Source organism: Poromitra crassiceps, assembly GCF_964638095.1.
Source record: "Poromitra crassiceps genome assembly, chromosome: 18".
Classification (NCBI taxonomy): Eukaryota; Metazoa; Chordata; class Actinopteri; order Beryciformes; family Melamphaidae; genus Poromitra; species Poromitra crassiceps.
Genome location: NC_139636.1, coordinates 14,750,442 through 14,758,241, shown reverse-complemented (window position 1 = coordinate 14,758,241; position 7,800 = coordinate 14,750,442). Strand labels below are relative to the sequence as shown.

The window sequence follows — 7,800 nt, the reverse complement described above, 5'->3', positions numbered from 1 at the left end:
TGGCTGTGCGTGTGTGTGTGGTGTGTGTGTGTGTGTGTGTGTGTGTGTGTGTGTGTGTGTGTGTGTGTGTGTGTGTGTGTGTGTGTGTGTGTGTGTGTGTGTGTGTGTGGCACGCATGCATCTGTGACTGTGTAAAAACGTGATGATAGCTCATAATGTGTGAGTGTACACAGTCCCCCCGTGGTCTTAAGATTTGCTGGCTGGCTCCCTTGAGGAAATGGACGTGAGTTCAATCCATGTGTGTGATTTGCTATTAGGGTCAGTGCTCTATCTGACACCGGACCACTACTCCCTCCACTCAGCCTCGCTTGGATTCCACCCTCGCTTTACACTCACTTTGCAGCGGTACACACATACACACACACACACACACACACACACACGCACACACACACACACACACGCATGCACGCACGCACGCGCGCACACACACACACACACACACACACACACACACACACACACACACACACACACACATACGCTCATTCTCTTTGAGTAAATGAGATACCTTCCATGTGGAAATAAGTGACACCTGCTCCTAAAAAAAATATTCAAAGCAAAATAATAATTTAAAAACACCGTTGCTGCATTTGAAAGGATGGCAGGTAATTTGAAGTCCTTGCTTGACAAAACGTCTATAGAGAGGCAAAGTGGAACGTCACTTCCTGCCTCAGCGCTGTACCAGAGATTTTCATCCGCCATTTCGTAAAATGCTTATAAAATAGTTGTACTTCGTCAAACCAAATGGTTCAGCTAAATAATAATAAATAATAATATAATTGGGAGAGACCATAGAACATTTCACTCGGACCAAAACTAAAAAAAACATCCCAGTGAAATGTTATGCGATCTCTCCTGTTTCTAAATATATCTGTACCATTTGGTTTGAACCAGTAAAAATATTTTTATCCGCATTTTACGAAATGTGTATTGGAAAATAAATGGCGGATGAAAATCTCTGGTACAGTGCTGAAGCAGGAAGTAGGCAGTCACTTTGCCTCTCGTCTCTATACTATGAACTTCGGCTAAAAAAGAAATTCCCTTTCAGAGTTTGTTTCAGAGTTTTTAGAAATAAGCTCTGATATCTCTCTTCACACTCTTTCTTCAGGTATGAACCATGAGTCCAAATCACCATCGTTAGGAATGATCTCCACGGCAACTCGCACCACGGCAACTGTCAGTCCCCCTTAGCCCACTAACCAATGGGAACGCAGTTGCCCAGTCTGCAAACTCTGGATTCGCCGCTGCCCTCCGTAAACTGGCCAAGCAGGCCGAGGATCCCAGAGGTGAGCCGTGCACCTTCTTCAGGATAACAGCCACCAACCACAGCTCCTGATAGCCAACATGCTCCACCACACACACGACATCTAACAACCTCCAACCACAGCTCCTGATAGCCAACATGCTCCCCAACTCACACATCATCTAACAACCTCCAACCACAGCTCCTGATAGCCAACATGCTCCACCACACACACGTCATCTAACAACCTCCAACCACAGCTCCTGATAGACAACATGCTCCAACACACACACATCATCTAACAGCCTTCAACCACAGCTCCTGATAGACAACATGCTCCACCACACACACGTCATCTAACAGCCTCCAACCACAACTCTGATAGCCAACATGCTCCACCACACACACGTCATCTAACAACCTCCAACCACAGCTCCTGCTAGACAACATGCTCCACCACACACACATCATCTAACAACCTCCAACCACAGCTCCTGATAGCCAACATGCTCCACCACACACACGTCATCTAACAGCCTCCAACCACAACTCCTGATAGCCAACATGCTCCACCACACACACGTCATCTAACAACCTCCAACCACAGCTCCTGATAGACAACATGCTCCACCACACACACGTCATCTAACAGCCTCAACCACAGCTCCTGATAGACAACATGCTCCACCACACACACGTCATCTAACAGCCTCCAACTACAGCTCCTGATAGCCAACATGCTCCCCAACTCAGGTCCGCCCAAAACATTTTTTTTTTTTTTACACTAAAATATATCTCCCATCCTGAAAATGCGGCAACTAATTAATTTTTTTGCAAGGAGTCGAACAAATACACAAAACACAGCAGCAGTAACAAGGCATGCTTGGGCAGGAGTGCTCCTGTGGAAAATAGTGCCATTCTGATGTAATCCCCCATCCGACCAGTGCAGTGAGAGGCAGCAATGTGCCGCAAGGCATCTAGTCTGCCGGAAAGCCAAAAGAAGAAGAAGAAGAACAAGGCAGGCATGGGGCGGGTCATTTTGCTTGGGGCAGCAGCAGCTAGAGGGACCATTTATGGTGTAACACACAACACAGACAGGTGATAGCAAACAAAACAAGACCGGTGATAGCAAAATGCCAGGAGCAAAACAAAAGTCAGGATGCCAAAATCGCAAGGCAAAAAAAAAAGCGGGATCAGGCAAGGGCTTTAGACCCAAATAATAATCTTTTGACAAACTTTTTTCAGTCAGCTCCGAAAGCTGCAGCGTTGATATGAGTAAAGCGCGTGCGGGGGAGGGGGGGCATAGTGGCTGGACTCTTCCAGGGGCACTGCCATCTCTCTGGGCGGCCCAACTCACACGACATCTAACAGCCTCCAACCACAGCTCCTGATAGCCAACATGCTCCCCAACTCAGATTTTAGGGTTAGGGTTAGGGGAGGGGGAGGGGTTAGAAACAGAAAATCTCCGTAAACCACGCCCAAACCACGCCCACCCCTGTACAAACGTACGTTACCATTTTAAAATTTCAGAGCCGAAATTGTAACATAGCAACTTTGGTCCACAAACGTTGCTATTTTACAATTTTTTGGGAGATCGGGTTGCAACATGCTCCCCAACTCACACGACATCTAACAGCCTCCAACCACAGTTCCTGATAGCCAACATGCTCCCCAACTCACACGTCATCTAACAACCTCCAACCACAGCTCCTGATAGACAACATGCTCCACCACACACACGTCATCTAGAGTATAGTGCAAACTCTTGTTGTGGGTTAGGGTTAGGGTCTCTCAATCATTAAATACATTGACACATTTTCCTTGTATCTAGCTTCTAAAACATACGCATTACCCTTCATCGAAAGAAAGTTTAGTAAGTCAGTGGGCACTGAGCCAAGCAGCTAACCTGTGAAAACACATTACAGTAAGATAGAATGTGGTTGAGATAACTAACCTGTGAAAACACATTACATTAAGATAGACTGTGGATGAGATAACTAACCTGTGAAAACACATTACATTAAGATATGCTGTGGATGAGATAACTAACCTGTGAAAACACATTACATTAAGATAGACTGTGGATGAGATAACTAACCTGTGAAAACACATTACATTAAAGGAGGACTTACCTCCAAAACACTTTTTTTCAGCTTTTAACCAATATATATGACTTTGGGGGTGATGTGTGAAGAATTCTGGTCAGAATTTCCACATTTGACACCAAACTGTTGCCATTTTACCATTTGTATCATTTTTCAGCAGCATACCTGGCATAAGCGCCCTCTTAGGGTCAAAGACTGCTTTTTTTTTTTCTCAAATGAATGGGAGATTTGGTACAACCTGACGTCAGGTTGTCCCCAAAGACTATGGGATTTCAAGATAATTACTCCCCTACCCCCTCTGTACCCTTTCGGCTCCTCAGAACTCCAAGCCTATTCTTATTGAAGTTTGCTCTTAAAATACTGAACCAAACGTTGTCAAAGTTGGCACATGTCTTAATTATAGTTAGTTTCCCGCTGAATGTGTCACTACTTTATTAATATCTTACCTGAATAAGCTCGAATGATGATGTATATATTATCAGTCCGAGTTGGAAGCAGCTGTCTCCAGCCCAGGCATGCGGGAGAGAGTCGTACTGTAAACCTCATGCACTAGCTCCAAGCTCCGCGGGCGCGCGCAGCAGAGCAGAGCTCTCTGTGCTCTGAGAGTAGAGAGAGCAGTCTGATATTTCCGCAAACAAATATGGTCGCAGTTTAGCGCACATGTAAAATATAACGCTATACTACGACGTGACAACGTGACAAAGCTTCTCTAAACACATCGGCTACTATCATTTCCCTGCATCCCTCCTACTGAGATTATATCGGTAATGATTTTGGACAGACTGAATGCGCGGAGGAGAAGGAGAGATCTGCAGCTCTGCCCTGAGTAGCCCTGAGAGACACTCACCTCGCTCCGACTACTGTGCCCGTCTGTGAAAAGCGTCCTGTCCAGTCGCACCTTCGCAAACAGATGCGGGATTCCCTCAATCCTGTACCCAATCTCAGACTGCATTCTCTAAATCGCACACCAGCTATTTCTGTCTGTTTGTTTGTTGCTCCGTGAGGTTACAAGCGCCCCATGCATGCAGCAGGCTGTTTCGGCAGCCGGGGTCTGGCAGGAGGGAGGAGGCGCAGGCAGCCTGCACTGCGCTGAGAGGAAAAAACTTTTGCACAACTTTTAATAAAAATCACGAAAAGCCCCCAAACTAAAATGAAAAAGGGACTATATGGCAACTTGGACGAGGGAATGACGTAGAGAAATCTCGCATTGTGTTACCCCAGAACGGGGGGTTTGTCGTATTGTGCGGTGTGCTGCTGTAACGAGCCCATGCCACTTTGCTCTCGTAACGTAGTTTAACACTGCCATAGAGTTACATGCAGAAAAATAATTAAATTTCTAGTTCGCCACTGAATTACCAAATTGATATAACTTTCAACCATTTTGAGCAAAGCTCTTTCCATACAGGCCACCAGCGTTGGCTAATTGTTGATATTTATACAGATATGGCCCCTCTCAAATAAATTATTTTTGAGGCAATAGGCAAACTGTAATGGCGTCGATTTCAGAAAAAAAATCTGGACTTCAACACAGCCAAAGAGTCCAGTATAGACAAGAGCATATGTCATTTCTTGGTTTTTTCCATAGGTATTTTCAAATCACTGTTCTAATACATATCTAGGGGGTAAGTCCTCCTTTAAGATAAACTGTGGATGAGATAACTAACCTGTGAAAACACATTACATTAAGATAGACTGTGGATGAGATAACTAACCTGTGAAAACACATTACATTAAGATAGACTGTGGATGAGATAACTAACCTGTGAAAACACATTACATTAAGATATGCTGTGGATGAGATAACTAACCTGTGAAAACACATTACATTAAGATAGACTGTGGATGAGATAACTAACCTGTGAAAACACATTACATTAAGATATGCTGTGGATGAGATAACTAACCTGTGAAAACACATTACATTAAGATAGACTGTGGATGAGATAACTAACCTGTGAAAACACATTACATTAAGATAGACTGTGGATGAGATAACTAACCTGTGAAAACACATTACATTAAGATAGACTGTGGATGAGATAACTAACCTGTGAAAACACATTACATTAAGATATACTGTGGATCAGATAACTAACCTGTGAAAACACATTACATTAAGATATACTGTGGATCAGATAACTAACCTGTGAAAACACATTACATTAAGATAGACTGTGGATGAGATAACTAACCTGTGAAAACACATTACATTAAGATAGACTGTGGATGAGATAACTAACCTGTGAAAACACATTACATTAAGATATGCTGTGGATGAGATAACTAACCTGTGAAAACACATTACATTAAGATAGAATGTGGTTGAGATAACTAACCTGTGAAAACACATTACATTAAGATAGACTGTGGATGAGATAACTAACCTGTGAAAACACATTACATTAAGATATGCTGTGGATGAGATAACTAACCTGTGAAAACACATTACATTAAGATAGACTGTGGATGAGATAACTAACCTGTGAAAACACATTACATTAAGATAGACTGTGGATGAGATAACTAACCTGTGAAAACACATTACATTAAGATAGACTGTGGATGAGATAACTAACCTGTGAAAACACATTACATTAAGATATGCTGTGGATCAGATAACTAACCTGTGAAAACACATTACATTAAGATATACTGTGGATCAGATAACTAACCTGTGAAAACACATTACATTAAGATAGACTGTGGATCAGATAACTAACCTGTGAAAACACATTACATTAAGATAGACTGTGGATGAGATAACTAACCTGTGAAAACACATTACATTAAGATAGACTGTGGATGAGATAACTAACCTGTGAAAACACATTACATTAAGATAGACTGTGGATCAGATAACTAACCTGTGAAAACACATTACATTAAGATAGACTGTGGATGAGATAACTAACCTGTGAAAACACATTACATTAAGATAGACTGTGGATGAGATAACTAACCTGTGAAAACACATTACATTAAGATAGACTGTGGATGAGATAACTAACCTGTGAAAACACATTACATTAAGATAGACTGTGGATGAGATAACTAACCTGTGAAAACACATTACATTAAGATAGACTGTGGATGAGATAACTAACCTGTGAAAACACATTACATTAAGATAGACTGTGGATGAGATAACTAACCTGTGAAAACACATTACATTAAGATAGACTGTGGATGTGATAACTAACCTGTGAAAACACATTACATTAAGATAGACTGTGGATGTGATAACTAACCTGTGAAAACACATTACATTAAGATAAACTGTGGATGAGATAATTAACCTGTGAAAACACATTACATTAAGATATGCTGTGGATGAGATAACTAACTTGTGAAAACACATTACATTAAGACATTAAGATAGACTGTGGATGAGATAACTAACCTGTGAAAACACATTACATTAAGATAGACTGTGGATGAGATTTTGATGAATGAAAGTTGGGGCTTATATTGAGATGCAGTGCCAATGCTAACTGTGTAATGTGACCCTACAGCTGTTGGCAGAGCAGAGGGGTGCGTTCAGGATTAATCTAAGGTGTAGAGGGGGGGTGTAGGGTGTGTGTGTGTGTGTGTGTGTGTGTGTGTGTGTGTGTGTGTGTGTGTGTGTGTGTGTGTGTGTGTGTGTGTTGTGTTTGTATGTGTTTGTTTGTTTGTTTATTTAGATCCCCATTAGCTACTGTAAGGAAACAGTAGCTAGCTACTCTTCCTGGGGTCCACATTAATATTTTACAATACTTCAATTCAGAAAATACATTATATACACATTATTTACAAATATACATATCTGTATCATTCATACTCATACATGTACCACAACCACTTAGACACATTAAGCAAAAGACCAACAACACATAAGAACAAACACTAACTCAAAGCTTATCTAATACATGCAATTGCTCTATATAATAATTTCATCTTTTGAATAAGTGAGAAAAGAAATCACTGCATCCACTGAATCAGAAATCAAATAAAGGAATAGTGTGATGAAATGAATAGCGAAAATCAACTAGTTCTTGTGTAAACAGATACAATTGTAGTTTTTTGTTAAAGCATGTTCTGTTACTTTATGAAATCAAAAGATGTGGTAATAAATTCGATGCCATGTGTGTGTGTGGGTGTCGTGTTGTAGTCAAGTCACTGTATCTCAAGTCCAAGTTTAGTCCCCAGTGTTCAAGTCCGCGTCCACATGCCTGCCCTTGCACAGAATTGAATAATGTCACGGTATTAATATAGCTATCAATATCTTATGCCAAATTAATAGGGTCTATTACAAAAAACTAACAAAAACAAAAAACAATCTTTATCAATTAACAAGTCTGCGTCCGAGTCTCCAACTTCCCAGTCCGAATGCATGAATGCTCAAGTCCAAGTCATCAGTCATCAGTGCTCCAGTCCAAGTCGAGTCACAAGTCCTGAAATGAGTCCAGGACT

At 41.5% G+C, this 7,800-nt stretch overlaps 1 pseudogene across 1 annotated transcript in view; it reads left to right on the top strand.

Moving 5' to 3' along the window:
• Positions 1–1,113: 1,113 nt before the first annotated feature.
• Positions 1,114–7,800, top strand: part of LOC310792629 (genetic suppressor element 1-like) — a 26,590-nt pseudogene continuing 19,903 nt past the window's right edge. The window contains exon 1 of the transcript XR_014553947.1: positions 1,114–1,289. The product of XR_014553947.1 is annotated as a genetic suppressor element 1-like (transcript). The remainder of the gene's footprint in view (positions 1,290–7,800) is intronic.